This window comes from Clarias gariepinus, chromosome 9, assembly GCF_024256425.1.
Source record: "Clarias gariepinus isolate MV-2021 ecotype Netherlands chromosome 9, CGAR_prim_01v2, whole genome shotgun sequence".
Taxonomy (NCBI): Eukaryota; Metazoa; Chordata; class Actinopteri; order Siluriformes; family Clariidae; genus Clarias; species Clarias gariepinus.
The window spans coordinates 26,766,359-26,775,329 of NC_071108.1; the positions used below are offsets into that span (position 1 = coordinate 26,766,359).

At 37.6% G+C, this 8,971-nt stretch overlaps 1 protein-coding gene across 1 annotated transcript in view; it reads right to left on the bottom strand.

Moving 5' to 3' along the window:
* tmcc1a (transmembrane and coiled-coil domain family 1a) overlaps positions 1-8,014 on the bottom strand; it is a 48,359-nt gene extending 40,345 nt beyond the window's left edge. The window contains exon 1 of the mRNA XM_053503947.1: positions 7,848-8,014. The gene's annotated coding sequence lies outside the window, so the exon portion shown is untranslated. The remainder of the gene's footprint in view (positions 1-7,847) is intronic.
* Between the last annotated feature and the right edge of the window lie 957 nt (positions 8,015-8,971).

An 8,971-nucleotide genomic window follows, 5' to 3' on the forward strand; every position in this document is an offset into this window, starting at 1 on the left:
TGTGCTTTTACATTAAGATGCTTTGCCAAGTCTTTATTGCAGCTTTCTTCAGATGCTGCTTATTTCTCAGTCTTTCTGCCTTCACTCTTGTGTTTAATAAGTGAAAAGCATGCTCTATTGGGTTACAATTAAGTTAAGACAACTAGGTTAAAACTGACTTGGCCAGTGAAGAGTGTCCCATTTCTTAGTGTTGAGAAACTCTTGGGTAACTTTTACTGGGCGTTATGCTGAATCTGAGCAGAGAGTACAGCCCTATACACTTCAGAATTCATCCTAAGACTTTTGGCTAGATATTGTGAAAGGGTTCTTCTTCACCATGAACAGAATTCCCTGGACATGCACTTTAGTTGTCTTCCATGGTCTTTCAGGCCTTTTGCTGTTGCTGAGCATGCCCGTTAATTGCTTCTTTTAAAAAATGACCCAAACAGTTGTATTGGCCACTTCTAATTTTTTTTTTTACTATTTCTCTGATGAGATTATTTATTCATTATTAATGATGCCCCCCCCCCCTTTGAGTTGCAAAGACACCCCTTTGGACCTCATGTTAATAGGCCACACCTGGACACGCGACTGCCTGTATGCCATTTGTTCATTTGTTGTTATTTTTTTTTAATGATCTCCAAAAATGGTGTGTGTGTATGTGTGTGTATAAGTATGTGTATGAAAAATGGTCTGAATTCCTGAATGGTTAATGGTAAACCACCTTTTGTCAATTACCTTGAAATAAAGCTGAAAGTCTTGACTTCACTGAGTGTATCATTTCAAATTCAGTGTGGTGAATTTGTGGTGAACACACACACACACACACACACACACACACACCTTAGTGACAGTGACCAGGGACAGGTCTGGTTCTGCTCATGACAGAGAGAGGAAAGAGCAGGTGTATAGAATAGTATGTGTCTGTGTGTGTGCAGCTCCTGACCTTTGATTTGGGATGTGAGGCAACATTGCTAAAGACGTAGCCTCATACAAAATTATTTTGAGAGGCTATCTAGTGGCTCATTAAAGTAGCCCAATAAAACCCACTTGAGAACCGACAAATCATTGTCAACCAGCATGCTGACTAGCAGCTTGTTTTTGAGCAGTTTCTCATGCACCTTCTTTTAATTTCAGAAAACTGAAGAAAAACTATTATTATTAACTTTAGTTGCCAGCTTTCAATTCAATTCAATTCAATTTTATTTGTATAGTGCTTAAAACAATTGTTATTGTCACAAATCAGCTTTACACAACCAAAAGAATTATAAAAGTTTGTATGATAAGACTGTCCCTGATGAGCATGCTAAGGGCAACGGCAACAGTGGCAAGGAAAAACCCATCTTTAATGCTCTGACTGAGGGAAGGAGGTTCTTGCCCAATATGTCACAATACATGGCCCCGTTCATCCTCTCTTTAATACAGTTCAGTCGTCCTGTCCCCTGTGCAGAAAAACACCCCAAGAGCATGATGCTTCCAGCCCCATGCTTCACTATAGGTATGGTATTATTGGGATGATACTCATCATTCTTCTTCCTCCAAACACGGCGAATGGAGTTAAGACCAAAAGTTCTACTTTGGTCTCATCTGATCACAGGACTTTCTCCCATGAGTCCTCTGGATCATCCAGATGGTCCCTGGCAATCTTCAGACATGGGCTGACTTAAGCAGAGGAACCTTCCGTGCGATGCAAGATTTTAAACAATGACGTCTTAGTGTATTACTGATAGTAGCCTTAGAAACGATGGTCCCAGCTTTCTTCACGGCATTGACCAGCTCCTCCCGTATAGTTCTGGGCTGATTCTTTACCATTCTTAGCATCATTGATACCCTATGTATCCACTTAGACTTTGGCTGATTTTGGGGTGCACAGGTGTCTTTATGACAGATAACAACCTCAAAGAGGTGCTACTAATTTAGAATCATGAGCAGAGTGTAGCTGGACTATTTAAAAGCAAAATAACTGGTCTTTGAGGGTCAGAAATCTGGCTGATAAGCAAGTGATCAAATACTTATTTGACACAGTAATTCACAAATAAATTGTTAAAAAATCATACAATGTGATTTCCGGATTTTTCTTTGTGATCAAATACTTATTGACCTCACAGTATATCCATCCATAATCTTCTATCACAGGTGGAAAGTAACGAATTACATTTACTCGCGTTACTGTAATTGAGTAGTTTTTTGTATATTTCTACTTTTTAAAGTAGTTTTTAAAATCTGTAATTTTACTTTTACTTAAGTATGTTTTGTTTGAAAAACAATGAAACCTCGGATTGCGAGTAACGAGGTTTGCGAGTGTTCCGCAAGAAGAGCAGAGATTTTTTTAATAAATTTTGATTTGAAAAACGAACAAGTCTTGGTTTACGAGTACCGAGTATCATGTATCACGCATGCGCTTCTTGTTTTGACGCCAAGCGTCACATGATCACAACTGAGCCAATGTTTTTTTTCTCTCTTGCACAACAGAATTGTGGGTAATCATCTCCCCTGCTCGGTCTTAGTGCATAATAACACTGTGACCGTGTGTGCGTGGAAAATTATTAAAAACTTTTGTTTTTTTATACTTAAATTTTGTGTTTGTATGCATGTGTGTACAGCGCGCGTGTACCGTTTATTATAACGTGTGCATGCGTGTTAAGCAAAAGCAAGTCTCATTAGAGAGGTTAAAGATCCATTTTCTCTCTCTGTGTGTCAGCCTGCCGTTATGTTTGTGTGCACCCGTCATTGGACACTGTGCCCCTTCACACACACACCCCTCCTCCTCTCGCCTTCACGCACACACACACTTTCTGCTCTACACAGAAACACTGCTCTGTCATTATTCTTTCCAAGGGTAAAATGCACGTTCATTTGTTAGTTTTTTTTTTATTTTTACAACGGTGATTACACTCACGCGAGAGTTATTAGCCATGTTTCCTGCAAATTTTTCTGATAAAACAGTCGTTGCGTTAATGTGTGTGTGTGTGTCTGTGTGTGCGTAAACCTAAAACAAAAGTGAAGGAAGTTTACTGTGTAAGGTGAGAAAAAAGAGAGGAGGGTCTGATACCTCCTCTCCTCTTACTTTAGCTTCACACACATACACAAACACACAAACACACACACAGGACAGAAAAACAATTGTCTGTCGAGATTTATTTTTACTTTTTTTTAAGGGACAGAGCGGGTTAATTTGTTTTATTTTTACCTTATATTTTGTATTAATTAATTTTTATGTATTTATTTTTTTGGGCGGTGGAATGAATAATTTGAGTTTCCATTATTTCTTATGGGAAAATTTTGGTTTACGAGTGTTTTGAAATACGAGTCCGCTTCCAAGACGAATTAAGCTCGTAATCCAAGGTTCCACTGTTTTGTACTTCACTACATTTAAAATCATTTTTCACTACTGAGTAAAAAATAAATGAATGAAAATAAAAAATAATGCAACGAGGAAGGAAAAAAAATGCACCAATTAATTGATGAGCGGGGAGAACAAACACGCTAAATTCACAAGAACGATAGACGGACAAAACAAATGGCAGTGATGCAGATCCAGCTAAAAGCGGAATGTCTTCAAATTCTTATAAAGCCCTGGCCATTGTAACGGCTACTATTATGTTGTATACCACATTATATATGTATGTTACCTTTTTAAGAGTTGCCACCCCTCCCCAGTGTGTGCGCTGCAGAGGTGTGTGCGTGAGAAGGAGAGAACAGAGTAAGAGCTCAGATGTGCTCACTTCTAAAACGCTCTATTCTTTTACCCTTTTCTTTACTTTATGTTTTGTATTATAATTTTGTGATGCTGAAAGAAGCTAATAAAGGTTTTGTGCTAAACGTTATTCTTGGTTCTGAGCTGTTCCCTCGGCTATCCGGCACAAAGCGTCACACCATATTTAAGCAACCATTTTGATTTCAAGCGCAAGAAAGGCAACATCTTTATTATGCAAAGGTGTTCCTTAAATTAAAAACAACTAGTTTGAGATTTATATGCGTTTATCTTTTTTGAACTACAACAGAATCCCCCATGTCACCCTCGCTGTTAAAAAAATTAACTGTTAAATTAAAATTACAATTTTTAATCAGCTACTTTTTACTTTTACTTGAGTAGATTTTTAAAATGGTAACTTTACTTGTACTTCAGTAAAATTACTACAGTAACAGTACTTGTACTTGAGTATAAAAGTTTATTACTCTTTACACCTTTGTCTTCTATTTTCTATTTTCTATTTTTTGTGTGAAAAGTTCACCTCTATTCGAACTGCTTGCAGTTCCTATTTTGACCACTAGGTGAAGAAATGATCTGACTGCCAAAATTTAGGAAGAGGAATAAATCAGTGGAATGTTAAGAAAAATGTTGGTCAATCAAAAAGAAAACAATTATCATTATAATTGAATTTAAAATGTTTGGATCCGTTTAAGAAAAATAACTTTGGTTGAATCTGCTTTTATAGACAGTCTGACAGTCAAAGGTGAATCAGTTCAAGCCCAGAGAACAAAACGTCTTTCTGGAAAATGCTGTGCTCCAGCTCTCTTTCTCTCTTACATACACACACACAGTGTGATGAAACAGACATTCAGTAATGGTCACAGCCCCAAAGTACCATTGTTGCATTGTCTCTGCTAAGCTGTGTCACATCAATGGCTACACTGTGGTGATACCTCTGTGGGAAGGGGTCCAGCACATTGTGTGCGTGTGTACAGTATGTGGATGCGTACACTAGAGAAGGGTAGCGTCTGGTACATTTACTGAATGCGGTTCTATTGTGTGTGTATGTGGCTGTGTTTGTGCTAAAATCTCCTAAAGCATTTACATTTTTCAAAAAGACACTGAAATAAGTTTAGGACAGTGGTCTACTTCATGGCTGCTCACAGTAACACAGTAACTGATCCAGCCGGAAAAAAAATTAAGGTTTATTTTTCCCTTCTTAAATGGCACCTTTTACATTTTTTTAAATTACTTAAACTATAGGTTTTCTCTGCAGGTGCCACTTTGCTGACAAAACAGAACACTGTTCAAGATAAGTCTTCTAACCTGAATATAAAGTTTTTACCATATTGGCCACTGCAATACAGTATAATAACATCATATAGGAATAAAATAGCATTATATAGAAATAAAAGACAACAGTTACAGGACAGTTATAAATTATGCTGTTATGAGAATACACAAGGGGCGCTTATGTCAAACCAGAACTTTTGAGTGTGCAGAATAACAGTTATGAAAGTAAAAACTACCTTTATTTTTTTCTATATAATCCCTGCTACACTAATACTATTATCTGAATCATTGACTGAATACGATCAAGGCAAAGAGTTTTCTCAGTGTACCAGAACCATGATTGAACTGCCTGCTACACATCTGAAACGCTGGACTCCCATGAACTCCTTTAAGGCCCAAACATCACTTGTGGAAATGACTTGTAGCAAGGTCAGGAATATATAGGGGATGTGGCAGTAACTTCCAGCCGAGTTCCTTTACTGTGCAAGTGATGTTCGTGGTTTATGTTGCGCATAATTCTCACAGACAGATGCGCCTTTTTTGGCGCTGATGATGAGTTATTGGTTGATTTTCAAGGATCTGGCATTCCACTAGCTGAGTGTTTACTGTATGTGAACGACTGCAGTGGGCTCTAAAGCACAGGGGCACATAATTATTCACAGACATACAGCTTCCTTTAAAATATTTGCACCATTCAGATGTTTTTCGGCGGCCAAGAGTCTCATCACCGTACTGTGCTTGAAGTCTTCTGTAAATGTCAGGTTTACACTTTTATTCAAAGGACAATTTATCACAAGTCCTGAATTGACATGAACATTCCTCATACAGTAATGCTTATTTCCCAACAATTTTTTTCTTTATTTTTCAAGAACAGCATGTCTGTTTGATTATAAATTAAAAAATTCAAGATTCATGATTTGATTATGAATTAAAAAATGACAAATCATGATTTGTAGCCATTCAAAGCAACAATTAATGATGTGCAACATCTGCAAAGAAAGTTAATTTCAAGTAAAACTGACATCTCAACTGTGCCAAACAGCTGTTACCTCACTGGTCACTTTTTCCCCTCTTAAAGTTTATAAGACAAAAATACTTCTCTTCGTGTAACAGAAAAATCTGTTTAAAGGTATAGAGTATAATCTGTATAAAATACAGAAACTAACTGTTTAAAGACCTCTGTCCTAAAGACAGAAAAACTTTTGGACAGTTTCAAAGCACTGATAACTGCGACTCCTTCAACACATAACAAATACCATAAATATTACGTTATAGAAAGCCTTATAAAGTCAGTGAATATATGTTTTTCTTTGTTTTAATCCATTTATTATACCTAGACTATGTGTATTGTCCACTGTAGGAGTTTCTGTAAATAAGCAGCTACTATAGAAACAACAGTGTATCGAAACAAAGACATTTATGTCATCTGAATTAAATTTCAGACAGCTATGGTATAACCATGTTCAACACAGTGAAAGACTTATGATGAGTCACTATAATCTTAGCACATTTAGTCAACAAACACTAAGCACATACTACGTGCATTTGACTGCAAAAAGCAACATGACCTGACATCTGTGCCTGAATTCTCTGGCACACACCCACTCACCCACATACACTCCTGTGTGCTCATCACCTATTTAAATAACTAGTATTGCTTCAGCGCATGGCAATCTGATCCCTCCTGACTTACTCATCTTGAAAACAGCTGCTCTAGGATCAGTGCTTTCTAAAAGAATTCACTATGGCTGAAATTCCTGACTCATACCAGAACACTAGATATGCATGGAACACACAGGCATGCACAGCATGATGGAGATGAGGCAAAGTAACATGTTAACAATATGCTTAGAGCGAAATGTTTGAGATGACGTTGTGCATTGCATGGCTTAGTATCTGTCTGTCTGTCTGTCTGTCTGTCTATCTATTTGTCTATCGTTTTTTCCCATCCATTCCTTCTCGTACAAAATTATTCTCAGAGGCTCATCCTGCATCCGGCAAATTCCGATGCATCTTCTTTTAAAACTCTTAAAACACAGATTTATGCCAGCAACGCAGCATTGGTTAATCAACTATTTAAAAAAAACCTAACAGTTAAGGCTTCAGACATGGAACTGTACATTCAGGTTTTCTGATATGTTAAGGTGGGGTTAAAGTTGTTGCTAGTTTTAAAATACAATTATTTTTTTACCGCTACCAGAATATGGAAATGATGTCGCAAAAATTTTGAACTCACAAAATACTCATATGCTTATTTTTGGTCAGAGAAAATATAATAAAATAAAGATTTTATATATTAAAATAACTTGATCATATGTATCGGTGCTATTTCTTTGCCTGTGTGACCCATTTTTACATTTCTTTCATGGCTGTATAGGAGATTAAATTCTTATAACTAGAATGTCTAAATTATGCTAAAAAAAGAAAAGAAAAAAGGATATGCCACTCTATATTGCACAATCCTCACCCATATAAAACACAGTAATGCAAAAAAGGCTAAAAATGCTCTGGTTTTGAGAGATACCCGAAGAAAACTTGTATAACAGTATCATCCACCAAACTGTTATCTTCCATTCCTATATAATGCAATTTTATTCCTATATGTTATTATACTGTTTAGCAGTGGCCAATGTGGTAAAAACCATATATACAGATTAGAAGTCTTTTTTGTCAGTAAAGTTGCCCCTGCAGAGCACACCCATACATAAATTAGTTTCATAATTTAAAATGAATGTAAAAACCTTCCTATCAGATGCACTTTTTTAAAAAGTTAGGAACTTCTATGAAACATCTATTCTACTCATTGCTAAGAGATCCCATGGAATGTTGTAGTGCACTAACTCTCATGCCCGTGCACAACCTGTTACAGAAGCATACTCACATCTGCGCGCGCTGTTTCCGCTGCCCGAGTGCGTAGTGGGTATATACAGTATGTAATTCACGCGTCTCCGCTTAAGACGAGGCGTCAGTGTGTGCACGCGCACACATCCCGAACGGCGCACGCGCTCCAGTTGAAAAATTAACGATCCTCCGAAACAAACTGGTTTGAGATGTGTCCAGTAGTTGGCTAAATGTCACTACTAAAGTCTTGAGAACACGGCAAAAGTTCCAGCTCCGATTTTTACAGCATTTTCCAAGTTCATAGAGACGCTACACACACACACCTCACGGAAAGACAAGAGCTAACTTATTCATGGGAAAAATACAGCGTTTGTTCTCTGACAGATAAAGTAGCTTTGTTCTGCTCTCTATCTCTCTCTCACACACACACTTTACCACACAAATTACCACACAGTCAGTGCCTCGTATCAAAATGCAACAAGGACAGGAGGCTAAAACTACCCTTTTGTGACCATCTAATGAAGTGGATATAAGCTTTATCGCCAGCAGATGGCGACATTTACTGACTACTAAGAGTTTTGAGCGATTTTTTTTTTTTGGGGGGGGGGGGAGGGGGGGGGTTGATGGGGTAAATTCGGAGGGGCCTAAAAATACACACTTCAACATGAAAATATTGCTGCCATAATTCAATTTGGTTGAAGTTTTGAAGTTTGAGTTTTGAAAAAGGGCATTCTCTTCAAAGGCCCACTGTGCCTGCAGGTTTTCATTTTAAACAAGTCACACTTGATCCTATCCTATTTGTTTGCAGTTAAATTCTGCAGTATTAAATTAAATTGAAGAACTCTGGCCTAAAGGTTGTTAAACTGTGCATGGCAAAAATATCCACAATGTGTCTATGGGAACTTTTGACCATTCTTTCAGAAGCACATTTGTGAGGTCAGACACTGATGTTGGACAAGAAGGCTTGGCTCATAGCCTCTGCTCTAATTCATCCCAAAGGTGTTCATCAGATCACGAGATCAAGCCAATCAAGTTCTTCCACATCCATGTCTTTATGGACCTTGCTTTGTGCACTGGTGTGCAGTCATGTCCAAAGCTTTGCCTTGCACTTGGTGATGTAAGGCTTGGATGAGGCAGCTCACCCATGGAAACCCATTACATTAA